The sequence below is a fragment of the Episyrphus balteatus genome, chromosome 1 (genome assembly GCF_945859705.1).
Source record: "Episyrphus balteatus chromosome 1, idEpiBalt1.1, whole genome shotgun sequence".
NCBI lineage: Eukaryota > Metazoa > Arthropoda > Insecta > Diptera > Syrphidae > Episyrphus > Episyrphus balteatus.
This window is the reverse complement of record NC_079134.1, coordinates 78,332,048-78,345,164: the sequence shown is the minus strand read 5'-3', so window position 1 is coordinate 78,345,164 and position 13,117 is coordinate 78,332,048. Positions and strand designations below refer to the sequence as shown.

The 13,117-nt window shown below is 33.8% G+C and overlaps 2 protein-coding genes across 7 annotated transcripts in view; both read right to left on the bottom strand.

Moving 5' to 3' along the window:
- Positions 1 to 12,277, bottom strand: part of LOC129905224 (uncharacterized) — a 31,316-nt gene extending 19,039 nt beyond the window's left edge. The window contains exon 1 of the mRNA XM_055980664.1: positions 24 to 12,277. The gene's annotated coding sequence lies outside the window, so the exon portion shown is untranslated. The remainder of the gene's footprint in view (positions 1 to 23) is intronic.
- LOC129905220 (receptor-type tyrosine-protein phosphatase mu) overlaps positions 1 to 13,117 on the bottom strand; it is a 1,191,339-nt gene that overhangs the window by 497,101 nt on the left and 681,121 nt on the right. The window lies entirely within an intron of this gene.

Genomic DNA, 13,117 nt, shown 5'->3' with positions numbered 1-13,117 from the left:
CTCAAAAGTCAATAGAAAACGACATAACACACAAGTGTCTTGTCTATGGGCCGCCTTATGCACGCAGAAGTCATGTAGCCCAACGACATCGGCTTAATATATACCTACGCAGATACACACTGTGCTCATGTTCATATTTCACCAACACTCTGCACCTCATATGTATGTCTAGATGTCTACACACAATTGAACAATCTGATCGGTACCCAGTGCCCATGAAATCTCAAAATCAGCCGACACTCTCTTATAAAATATTTTCAATTACATACAGCTTATGTACCTACATATCGTCGGCGTAAAGCAAAATTGTTCTAAGTCCTTAAGAAATCCTATGTACGATATATACCTATTTTAAATATTTCACAGCAGCTAATTGCTTAGAAAGTCAAAGACGAATTGAAATCCCTTCTATCTACCCACATGCACTCCTTTTTTTATTTTCGCGGGAGAGTGAGTAAGGTCATGGCCGTAAGAGATCCTTTCTAATTGTTCTCTTTTTAAATTAAAAAAAAGTTTTTTTGTCGGCTGAAAAATTCTCTTCTTCTTTTTGATTCCAATTTAAAAAGCGCTTGTCGGCTGGAAAAAATTTTGATGACATTTTTTTTCTATGGGATGCGATAGGTTAGGTTAGGTTAAATGGGCTGACAGTTGATCTTGTTACCGTCACACTTAGATCAATGTAGATCCCTTGTGATACCCTGAAGTATTGTAACTTCATGAAAAAGTGATAACCTATGAATGCTATGGTTGTTCGAGCCATTTGGAGGACTTTACAAAGTTCAGTAGGCTATTGCCTGAAAGTTCCGAAAGTTCTTCTAATTCATTAAAGAAGTAGTTTCCTAAGAATTTTTTCCTTGTGCGACAGAGTGCTGGGCAGTGACAGAGGAAGTGAACAGTGTTTTCCTGTTCGTCCTCATTGCCGCAGCCTCTGCATAGATCATCCGTACTAAGCCCCATTTTCTTTTTGTGGTATCCTAGTAGGTTATGTCCCGTTAAGATGCCTATTAGGGATCTTAAGGAAGGTTTACTAAGTAGTAAGATCTTGTTTGATTTTTTTTTTTCGAAGTTCGGCCATAGTTTCCTGGTGTGACCGCAGGATTCTAGGAGGTTCCATCTTTCATTTGTTTTTTGTGAAATATTGTTGACAATATTTCGTTTTATTTCACATTGTGGGATTCTGATGTTATGGTCTATGAGAGAGGGATCAAGAACTGAGCCCTCCCTTGCAAGCTCATCCGCTTTTTCGTTGCCGAACACATCACTGTGGCCGGGAACCCAGCAGAGTCTTACATTATGCTGCATACCAAGAACCCTAAGCTCTTCGCGACAGCAAGAAACAAGCTTTGACTTGATTAAGGTGGCAGAAATCGCTTTTATTGCCGCTTGGCTATCAATGAAAAAGGTGATGTCAGCAGGTGATATCGCCATCATGGATATTTGTTTAGCAGCATTTTTCACTGCCAATATCTCGGCTTGGAAGACACTGCTGTGATCGGGGAGCCTGAAAGAACTGGCAAGGTTAAGGTTTTCTGAGTAAAAACCTGCACCAACCCCAGTATTCATTTTCGAACCATCAGTAAAGATGGCGATAGTCGATTCATTTGAGAAAGGTACACTGTTTTCCCAATCTTGTCTGTTTGGGAAACTGACATTGAAAGACTTGTTGAAGTCTAAGTAAGGGGTCATGTAATCTGTACTTACGTTGTTGCCAACGTAGTTAGAAAGGATCGTAGTGTGGCCGTTTTGACTAGTATTCCAAATGTTGGTTTGACTGACGTAGGGCGCTGTTTGCTGCTAATTCTTGTACAAATAGATCTAAGGGAGTGAGATTAAGGATTGCTTCCAGCCCTGCGGTTGGAGTGGATGCGATATCTGTATATAATTGTCTGTGCTTGTATTGATATAAAGGCTATCAATCGTAGATAAAATTAATTTTTTTTTTCTCAAAAATTTAGCCCCGGAAATTGGTATGAAGATTCTTAATTTCCAATTATAAATAATTTTTCATGCATAACTATATTCAGGGAAGTCGGATTGTCTTGGGTTAAGGCACAGAGATAGCATCAAAAAATTTCCTAAGAATACCATAAGCTGAGATTGTTAAATAAATACGCTCTTTGATTATTTTAATAATAATATAAAACAAAAATAATAAAAAATATCAAATGAAATTCATTTAATTACTGAGTGAGAAGTATAACTTCAGTCGCGTGTACTGGTGTACACACACTATTTTTTTTATTTGTTTCAACAAAAACAATGTGCACTAAATCGATAGAAAATGTTGTAACGAACAATCAATAGCTTTATTTTTTGACTTAGGACATTCTGAAGCTGAGTTATTCCCAAAAAACGATATTTTTGGGTGTTTTCGCACCGGTTTTGCATGCGTTCATTTATCAATTGCTCGGCCATCTTTGCTGATAAAGAGCTGATTTTTTCTGTACAATGCAGGACATGAATAGGGCTACAAAATAGGTTAGAAAAATGTTGACCATAATAAAAGTTTTTTTTTCCAAATAATGACAAAAATGTGTTTTTTAACAACAAGAATTTGACTTTAAATGGCTGCCATTTTGTATCTATTCACTCAAATACAATGAAATTACATACAACGATAGAAAATATTATAAGGAAGAGAATGTGTGTTTATTTTTTGGTCTACGACAATCTGGAACAAAGATATTAGCTTAGAAGTAAAATATCCCAGAAAATGCATTTTTGTGAATAACTCCGATAAAAAGAATGATCAGGTGGTGAGAAATTGGGTTTAAGCCTTTTTAATATACCCCTATCGATCCATGAAATAAAAACTGACAGTGCCTCTCTGCGCAAGGTCAAATGACGCTTTGACTGGAGTATTGTGCATTAAGAAAAAAAAAAGATACAAAAACCAAAGTGCAGGATAATTTTTTCTTTTTCACTATTCTCAACTGGCCAGGCAAGTGATCTTTCTTTTATTTATCTAGTTAAAAAAAAAAAAAAAATAATTTTGTGTCTTGTGTGTTTCCAATAAATATTAAATAAATATAATGGTTGATTAACAGAATTATTGTTTGTTTTTTTTTGAAGATTTTTTTTTTATTTCAAGTGAAATTACAGTTTTATTCTTAATGAGACAAAGTTTTTTGAAATTACATTTGAAACAAATTTATATGTTAAAGTGAAGTTTATAAATAATTTTTCAATAAAAGCTAGTGAATTAAAACTATTTATAAAATTCAATTTATCATGTTTCACGTGTAATCTCAAAAGGTTTAGTTTCACTAGGAACAAACTATTTCTGTTCACGCAACCTTAAATTAAAAATCTAAAAAAACGATATTTGGCATCAACAAATATCGTCAAGTTTTTTATGCGGGAAAATGGCTGTCCTTCCTTCAATCCATCATTCAATTTTGTCATTCATTTTTTTTCATTCTCTCTCACTACACCATAAAAAAGCAAATTATAAAATTATAAAGTTTAAACAAATTAAAAGTTGAAATAAAATTTGTATAAATAACGAAACAAAAATATAAAGTTCTTTTATTTAAAAGACAAAAACAACAAAACCCAAAGAAGATAAAATAAATCAACACAAAAAGGAAATAATAAGAAACTAAAAAGTCACCACTATTTACAACAATGATAGACAGTCACCACAAGTAAGTTTTGGTTCCCGATTTACATTTCCACAAAGGAACATTTGGTCCAATCGAGCCAGATTTGTGCTCCACCGCCAAAAAACTTACTGGTGTCCGACATGCTGCAACCACATTTAAGAACCACACGTGCACGCACTCCACAAAAAAAAACGGAAAAATGCTACACGTTTACGTTATTGTTCGTCGCTTTGGTCGACGAAACGCAAAAAAAAAAAAAAATTTAAAAGGCTCTTCTGAGGGCCACAAAAGATACATTTTGTTAATCACCATTGAATCGATTGGTGCAAAGGGAAGCAGGAACTTTTTTTTGAAGCGCCATTGCTGCGATTGGCGCAACGTGGGAAACAGAGACCAGCATCAGAACCAGAAGCAGCTTTCATCCTAAAAATTAAATGAAAATATGTACAGAGTAAGTGAAGTTTTTGTGTTTTTTTTTTTTTGATATATTGATCGGCATATACATACATATTTAGCTATATACATATAGATAAGACGTTTAATTTTCTTTCTCAACGGGAAAAGTGGCGTCACATTTTTTCTCTTTCTTTTTTTTGCATCGCGTTCTCGTTTGTTGAGATTTTCTCCAGTCACACTAGGTCATTTAACTGGACAAAAAAAAGACGCATTTTCGGGACAGTTTTTTTTTTTTTTTTCTCACATTATATTCTTGTGCTGGTCCCTAAGTTCTTTTGGGATTTTTTTCAACGCTTTTTTATAAAAAATATTTACAGTTTCCACATTCACATGAAATATTCAAGGTTCTTTGTGAACTCATAAATTATTTCACATTGTTTTAAAATAATTCTATGAATTTACGATTATTTTTCAAAAAAAAGTAAAGAAACTTTAAAACAAAAAATTTGCGATTAATTTTCTTGGGGAATTTAAACATATTTCATCTCTTTTTGAAAAGTTTTTTTTTAATCTTGAACTTGTGCATTTCTTTTAACTTTTCAAATATTTTTTTTCTCGAACAACGCCGATAATTATCCACGTTTTCACCCAGTCACTCTCGCTTTTCAAGGTTTTTTTGAGAACCCTTGCTTTTCTCAATTATACTGCGAAAAATTCTTTTGTTTGAATTGTTTTTTGAAAGTTTTTTGAAACTAATTCTGAAACTAATTCTGAAAACGCAAAAACTTATTAACGTTTTCACCCAGTTGCTCTCAATTTTCAAGGTTCTTTGAGAACCCCTCGCTTTTCTCAATTAGACCTTGAAAAATTCTTTTGTTTGAATTGTTTTTTGAAAGTTTTTTCAAATAAATTCTGAAAACGTAAAACTTATTAACGTTTTCACCCAGTCGCTCTCAATATTCAAGGTTCTTTTGAGAACCCCTCGCTTTTCTCAATTAGACTTTGAAAAATTCTTTTGTTTGAATTTTTTTTTGAAAGTTTTTTCAAATTAATTCTGAAAACGCAAAACTTATTAACGTTTACACCCAGTCGCTCTCAATTTTCAAGGTTCTTTTGAGAACCCCTCGCTTTTCTCAATTAGACTTTGAAAAATTCTTTTGTTTGAATTGTTTTTTGAAAGTTTTTTCAAATAAATTCTGAAAACGCAAAACTTATTAACGTTTTCACCCAGTCGCTCTCCGCTTTTCAAGGTTCTTTTGAGAACCCTTGCTTTTCTCAATTATACTGCGAAAAATTCTTTTGTTTGAAATCTTTTTTGAAAGTTTTTTCAAATTAATTCTGAAAACGCAAAAACTTATTAACGTTTTCACCCAGTCGCTCTCAATTTTCAAGGTTCTTTTGAGAACCCCTCGCTTTTCTCAATTAGACTTTGAAAAATTCTTTTGTTTGAATTGTTTTTTGAAAGTTTTTTCAAATAAATTCTGAAAACGTAAAACTTATTAACGTTTTCACCCAGTCGCTCTCAATATTCAAGGTTCTTTTGAGAACCCCTCGCTTTTCTCAATTAGACTTTGAAAAATTCTTTTGTTTGAATTTTTTTTTGAAAGTTTTTTCAAATAAATTCTGAAAACGTAAAACTTATTAACGTTTTCACCCAGTCGCTCTCAATATTCAAGGTTCTTTTGAGAACCCCTCGCTTTTCTCAATTAGACTTTGAAAAATTCTTTTGTTTGAATTTTTTTTTCAAAGTTTTTTTCAAATTAATTCTGAAAACGCAAAATTTACTAACGTTTTCACCCACTCACTCAAACCTAAATTTTTATTCAACTTCTACTGATTCTTATTTCGGATCATGTCACACTTGGAAGATTTTATTTTTGCGACAGATTTGCTTGTCAAATTTCATGCCTCAGCAAAGGAAGTGCCTGAAAACAGCCATTCAATTGCGACATTAGAAGCACGAATATCTGAACTCAAAGATTTATGGAAAAATGTTAAAGAGAATTATGCTCAATGCGCTCGTCATGTCCTTACGCTTGAGGAAGAACCACTCGATATTGATGCAATAAAATCAAAGTACCGAAACAGCAATGAAACGTATGTTAATTGCTTAGGATTGTTTCTTGAGTTCCAAAACAAACTCAAATCTGATCCTGTGGTAGTTAAAGAGTTTACAACTATGCCACAGGAATCCGGGTCCTCTCATTGTATCAAATTACCACCATGTGATACCGATGTGTTTCGTGGTGATTATATCTCTTGGCCTGCATTTCGTGAGATGTTCGATGCGGTTTATATTCAACACCCTAAGTTAGGTGAAGTGGAAAAACTATTCCATCTTCGTTGTAAGACAAGAGACGATGCATTTAGGACTGTCAGTCAGTTTCCTTTAACAAATGCTAGTTTTGCACTTGCCTGGGCAGCTTTGCCTGCCACATTATGAGAACACTCGTATTCTTGTAAACAACCAGGTCAAAAACATTTTAACTTGCCTACAGTTCACGAAGAGAGCGCAAAATCTATCCGCAACCTCCAAAGTAAAATCGATGACTCTCTAGCAGCACTTAGAGCTCACCTTGTCGATACCAAAAATTGGGACCCAATCCTTGTGTTCGCCTGTTGCAATAGGCTACCTAAAACAACACTTTCTCTTTGGGAACAATCTTTAGAAGATCCATCAAAGGTACAAACTTGGGAAAAGTTAGACATAGACTGGGCCAAAAAGTAAAATATTTTTTTTTTTGAAAGTTACTTCGAAAATCTTGTTCAGGATGATGAAAAAAAAAATTGGTGAAAATTTGAGCCGTTAAAAATAATTTTAAGAGGTCTATCATCGGTGTTTTTTATTTTTATACATGATATGATGTGTTACAACAGAACTGCTAGACGATCAAAGTAAAAAAAATTTCTGTTCATTTTTTCTTATATAAAATTAAATTTCCTACAAAAAAGATCTGATTGAAAATTTTCGTCAGACGAGCCGCATTCGAGTAATTAAGCTTTTTAAATCGAAGTGTTTTTTCAATTTGACTGTTTCACTTTGGAATTTTGTGATGAGCAAATAAGTGAATAGAAAAATAAAACCACGACAGATTCTTAAAGGAAATTTAATTCTCTACAAAAAAGGTCTCATAGTAATTTTACCTAAATTGAGTTCTGAAGAAGTTATTCACGATTTAAATCGAGAAAAAAATTAAAAAATCAATTTTTGTAGGAAATTTAATTTTATATAAGAAAAAATGAACAGAAATTTTTTTTACTTTGATCGTCTAGCAGTTCTGTTGTAACACATCATATCATGTATAAAAATAAAAAACACCGATGATAGACCTCTTAAAATTATTTTTAACTGCTCAAATTTTCACCAAATTTTTTTTTTCATCATCCTGAACAAGATTTTCGAAGTAACTTTCAAAAAAAAAAATATTTTATTTTTTTGGCCCAGTCTATTAGACAAGTTCTTAAATTCACGATTCCTGACGTTAGTATCTATTTCAGACACCACTTCTTCAAAACCATTATCACAAAATTTCCAAGTCACCAAGAAAAACAATTTTCAAAAGCCTAGCAAAGTCAATACTTTTTTTGCGAAGGCGGGAGGAACTAAGTGTAAAATTTGCTCGGCAGAACATACTATTTATGAGTGTCCTAAATTTTCGGCATTACCAATCCAATCCCGAATCGAAATAGTTCGAGAAAAAAAAGATGTGCAATAATTGCTTAGGCACTAGTCATCAAAAGGCTACTTGTTCAAGCAAATATTCTTGCAGTTTTTGCAAGAAAAGACACCATACACTTCTGCATCTTGCCAATCCCACTCCAGTTAAAAATCAAAATTTAAATCTACAGTCCATTTCTCAATCACAAGCTATTCAAAATCCTCAAATCTCTGCCTCTTTGCAACCATTTATTCCTCAAGCTGCATATCAAAATTTCATGGTGACCTCTAGAAAAAGAATTCTTTTGGCGACTGCCTTAGTGAATATAGTAGGACTGGATACAGTGTATATATAAAATGTTCCACCTTTGCAGATTTTTTGATGGCCAAAATTTCAGCTCGATTGGATAAGTCTAAATGGTGCCGACACTCGCTCAAAGTATCAAAAATCTCTATTTTTTCACTGTTTTTTTCGCAGAAAATTAGCTCTAGCTTCCAAACAGAGGGGGTTATTTTCACTTTTTATATATTAAATTAAAGGTAGTGTTTTTACACATAACTCAGATGCTAAACTTGTCTAGTTTTACTAATAAAAAAAAATATTGTCATCAATTTAAATTTTCAGTACTTACCTCAAAAAGAGCTGAAGTGCAAACTCGATTTAAAATGAAACTTTCTATGTTATAGAAAGGTATCTAATCGAAATGCTTCTCGTATAATATATAATAATATATAATAATTTTATCAACAATAGAGGCACAGAGTAAAATTGACTGAAAAAAACAAAAAGGGCACTCATTGGGGGTTGATTCTGCTATGTTTTTTTTATAGAAAAAAATAAAATGCAGTTGTAAAATACATATTTGTTGTTTTTTTTATGAAGTTTAAGCTTCACGAGTCGTTTCGTTGGTAGTTCAATAATTTTATTAAAATAAACTCGCGCTTTTTGCTAATTTTAAATAAATTAACTTAAAATAAAATGTGAGTATTAAATCTGTTGCGTTTTTGTATTAATATTAAAAGAAGTTTTTAAAATTTTAAGTGTTTTCAGCCGATTGAAAATAGACACAAGTTTTCTCAAAGCACCTCCAAATTTTTTGCCCGGAAACCCGCATTTTAAAGAAGGCTTTAAAAAAGTGCAATCACTTAAAGTCGTAAATGACATGGCAGAAAGAGGAGTCAAATTAATAACCAATTTTAAAAACCTTTTAACTAAAGATGAAGAACAAAAACAATATGTGCTTCAAGTAGTCAGTGAGTGCCGAAAATTGTATCCTGATGCTTCCAAAACTACTTTAAGTAAATCTCTTGACACATTTTTTTTAGTAATTACTTCATTAGTTATGTATTAGAAATGTAATGGGGACTTTTCACGAGTCGATTTTTGCCGTGCGGCGAAGCTTTTCGACTCGTGTGAACGTAATTCGCAGGCGACTAAAGTGACAATCCCTATAGAAAAATCCTAGTCGAACGACATATCGTGCGGCTAAAATCGACTCGTGAGAAGTAGGCATAAGACGATATTAAGTATTTTGTTTTTTTTTTTTTTAATCTGTTAAATGTTTCGTTTTTTTGTTATAATCAGTTAAAAAAAAGTTTCATTTTAAATCGAGTTTGGACTTCAGCTCTTTTTGAGGTAAGTACTGAAAATTTAAATTCCCCCGACCAAATTTCGAAAATCGATATCTTGCGGTCACTCTATGTATACCGTAAGGGCACTAATTGATCCAGGTTCCGAAGTATCTTTCATTTCGGTAGCTGTGCAAAAACGTCTGAATTTACCATATATCGATTAAAATTATTCTATTTCTGGAATCAGTGGAAATCTCTCTATCACTTCTAAGAAACTTTGTTCCTTTTTAATCACTTCTGCTAACCCCCCTCCAGTCACTTTTTTAGCAAACGCCATTGTGCTTAAAACACTCACTAACAACCTCCCAAGTTCATCTTTCTCGGTAGTAGATCCTACCATTTTTGCAGGCTTTCAATTGGCCGATCCAACGTTTAATAAGTCCTCTCAGGTGGATCTTCTGATTGGTGCCGATCTTTACCCATCCATCATCCGTAATGGCATTAAACACATTTCTAACTCACTACTTGCCTATGTTCGGTTGGATATTGTCAGGGCCAATTCCAGAGTCGTTTCAATCATTCAACATAACAGTAAACAAGTCATGCCAATGTAACAATGAAGTACGCAGATTCTGGGAATTAGAAGAACTGCCCTTTACAATTATTCGTTCTAAAGAAGACTGTTTCTGTGAAGAATTGTATAAAACAACCACCTTTAGACGCGCTGATGGTAGGTTTGTTGTCCGACTCCCCTTTAAACCACAAAATTCAAAGACTGGTTTAGGTTACTCTAGGTTTATCGCCCTAAAACAATTTTCTAGAACTGAAAAATCTCTAGCCTCAAAAGAAAATTTGAAATCCCAATATTCAAAAGTCATTTCTGAGTACCTTTCTCTAAATCACATGAGAAAGGTTACTCCATTGGAGCGTATTGAAGAAGGTCAAGTAAAGTCATTTTATTTACCGCATCACGCGGTAATAAAACCAGAAAGTACTTCGACAAAAGTACGTGTCGTCTTCAATGCGTCCAATGCCTCGTCAACAGTGTCAGTTTAAATGATTTATTGTACCCTGACCCGATTTTACAACAAGACTTATCATCGTTAATCATTCGCTGGCGATTTTATAAATATGTGTTTAATGCGGACATAGAAAAAATGTACCGGCAAATTTTGGTCAACCCACGGGACACTCCATTTCAACGAATTCTTTTCCGCACTTCTCCTCATTTAGAAATTGAAGATTTCGAACTCCTCATCGTTACTTTTGGCGTAAATTGCGCCCTCTACTTGACTATCCGTACCCTACTTGAATTAGCAAGAATTGGAAAACCGATTTCCCTCTCGCGTCAAAAATACTTTAATCAGAGTTTTATGTTGATGACGTTTTGTCCGGTGCTCATAATATTTATTCCGCTATGAAAGCTCAATCTGAACTCCCTTTTTACTCGAACATTTGCCTCGAGAACATATTTTGAATGAACATTTTTTGAAGCTAGACACTGACAGTAATACAAAAACCTTAGGGATACGCTGGAATGCCAAGGGGGATAATTTCTACTTTTCCATACAACCAATAGTTTTACCCGAAACTCCCACCAACCGAGAAGTTTTTTCTCAAATATGCCGTATTTTTGACCCTGCAGGTTGGTTAGCTCCCGTTCTGATAGTTGCAAAAATGCTCATGCAAAAAATCTGGGCAAAGCATACTGATTGGGACGATCCTCTTCAATCTGACTCGTTTAAAATTTGGAAAATTTTTTCGGAATCGTTAAATGACATAAAACAAATTGAAATACCCCGTTGGGTAGAATATTCACTCACGTCAGAAGTCCAATTTCATGGTTTCTGTGACTCCTCAGAAAAGGCATATGCCGCCACTTTGTACATAAGCGTTCGTCAGTCTAACGGAACTTTCTCTTCTCACTTGCTCTGTGCAAAATCAAGGGTTTCACCTATCAAATATGTGTCATTGCCACGCCTTCAGTTGTGTGGGGCACTTCTTCTTTCCAAAATGGTAAAAATTTACGTTTCAAGTTTCCTTGTCCACGCATATCAGACCTTTTTATGGACCGATTCGTCCATCGTATTAGCTTGGCTTAAGAAGCCACCCTGTGTTTGGAAGACTTTTATTGCACATCGCACTAGCGAAATTTTAGAAAATGTTGGAAACATCCCTTGGAGACACGTGAAATCTGCTGAAAATCCAGCTGATTTAGCCACTCGGGGTTTAATGGCTTCAGAGTTGAGGGGTAACACTTTTTGGTGGAATGGCCCCTCTTGGCTTTGCCAACCCATCTCTCTTTGGCCAGTAATTTCTCCTGTCGCCCCCCTTGTCGAAGACCTCGAACAAAAACCAGTTGTTTCCTTGGTAGTTCAAGAAGTGTCAGAAGACATTCTTGATCGTTTTTCATCGTTACCCCATGCTATGCGTGTAATTGGCTACATATTTCATTTTTTCTATAAATTTTCAAATGCATTCAAAAATTTTAACTCAACTACATCAGTTTTAAAGCAAATATTACTTTTTTGCCCAACTAAGTACTAAAAAATTTTACATGACTCTAATTCAATAAACCTTAGTGTAAAAAAATGCTCTACGATGTTTCGGAAAGTTACCTTAAAAGTTGGTGTGTTCAATTCTCTTTTCAAAATGGTATAATATTGTTGAGAATATTCCATAAATAACCGAGATACAATTTTTTTTCTTAAGAAATCTGACTTTTTTATTAGGTAATTTTCCCATTTTATTTAAGTTTTTGTGTTCTGAAAGGTTTTGAAAAGGTACAACACTTAAATAATATGGGAAAACTACCTAATAAAAAAGTTGGATTTCTTAAGAAAAAAATTGTATCTCGGTTATTTATGGAATATTCTCAACAATGGAATGCATGCACAGTTTTATTTGTTTGCCCATTGATTTGTATTGTGTTTATTTTTGTTTTGTCTTGTTGAACTGGGGTATCAAATCATGAGTATCTAAGTAGGTAGGTGAAACAAGTAGGTTGTATATATAGTAACATATCCATAGCCGTAGCTAGGATTTCATTTCGGGGGGGGGGGGGGGGGTTAGCTCAGACCAAACTGAATTTTTTTTAGAAATCACAATACTTTGTATCAACTATATGTAACTGCAGTCGATTCTAAATCCCGCTAAATCAAATAGTCATTTGAACTGTGTAGAAGCGAAAAATTTGCCAATATCCTTTTTAAGTATTTTTTCGGAGAGGAATTCGTAGTTAAAAGTTTAAAAAAGCCCTGCTTACGGTAAACGTAATTTAAAAATGGCCGAATATTCAGCGGCATCTCTAGTTTTGTAGGTACAAAGAGTGATAAGTTGGTTGATATAAATTGCGAGCGTTAGCGAGGAAGAAAATTTTTTTTAAGAAACAAATTTTAACCAATCTAAGGCTTTATAAAAAAAATTATTTCGTACAATTTAATATATAAAACATTGAAAATGTACTTTACTTGCACTGAAATTTTGTAGCAGAAAATTGACAGGTAGGTACATTCTATCTATTGAGTTCTAAATGAAATTAGCAATACTTAAAAACCAAAATTTTAAATAATCCAAGTTGTTTGACATGAGCTAATTACACTGGTCAACAAGGTTTTTGTTACAGAAACCAGGGTATACTTTTCTATAGGCTGAGATCGAATCCGAACTCAGAAAAATTCTATCACATCGCGTTTTTGAGATATTTCCGTTAGAAAATTGAAAATGCCGCTTTTTACCAGTTTTCGAGGTTATTTCCTGGCTTTGGTAGGTACTACAGTCTATGAAAAAATCGATACATTTATTTTCGCTTACATACTGGATTTAAGGTTAACATAGAACAAAAGTGGGTATTAAGCAACTGAAGATATCTCGGACAGTAGAAAAG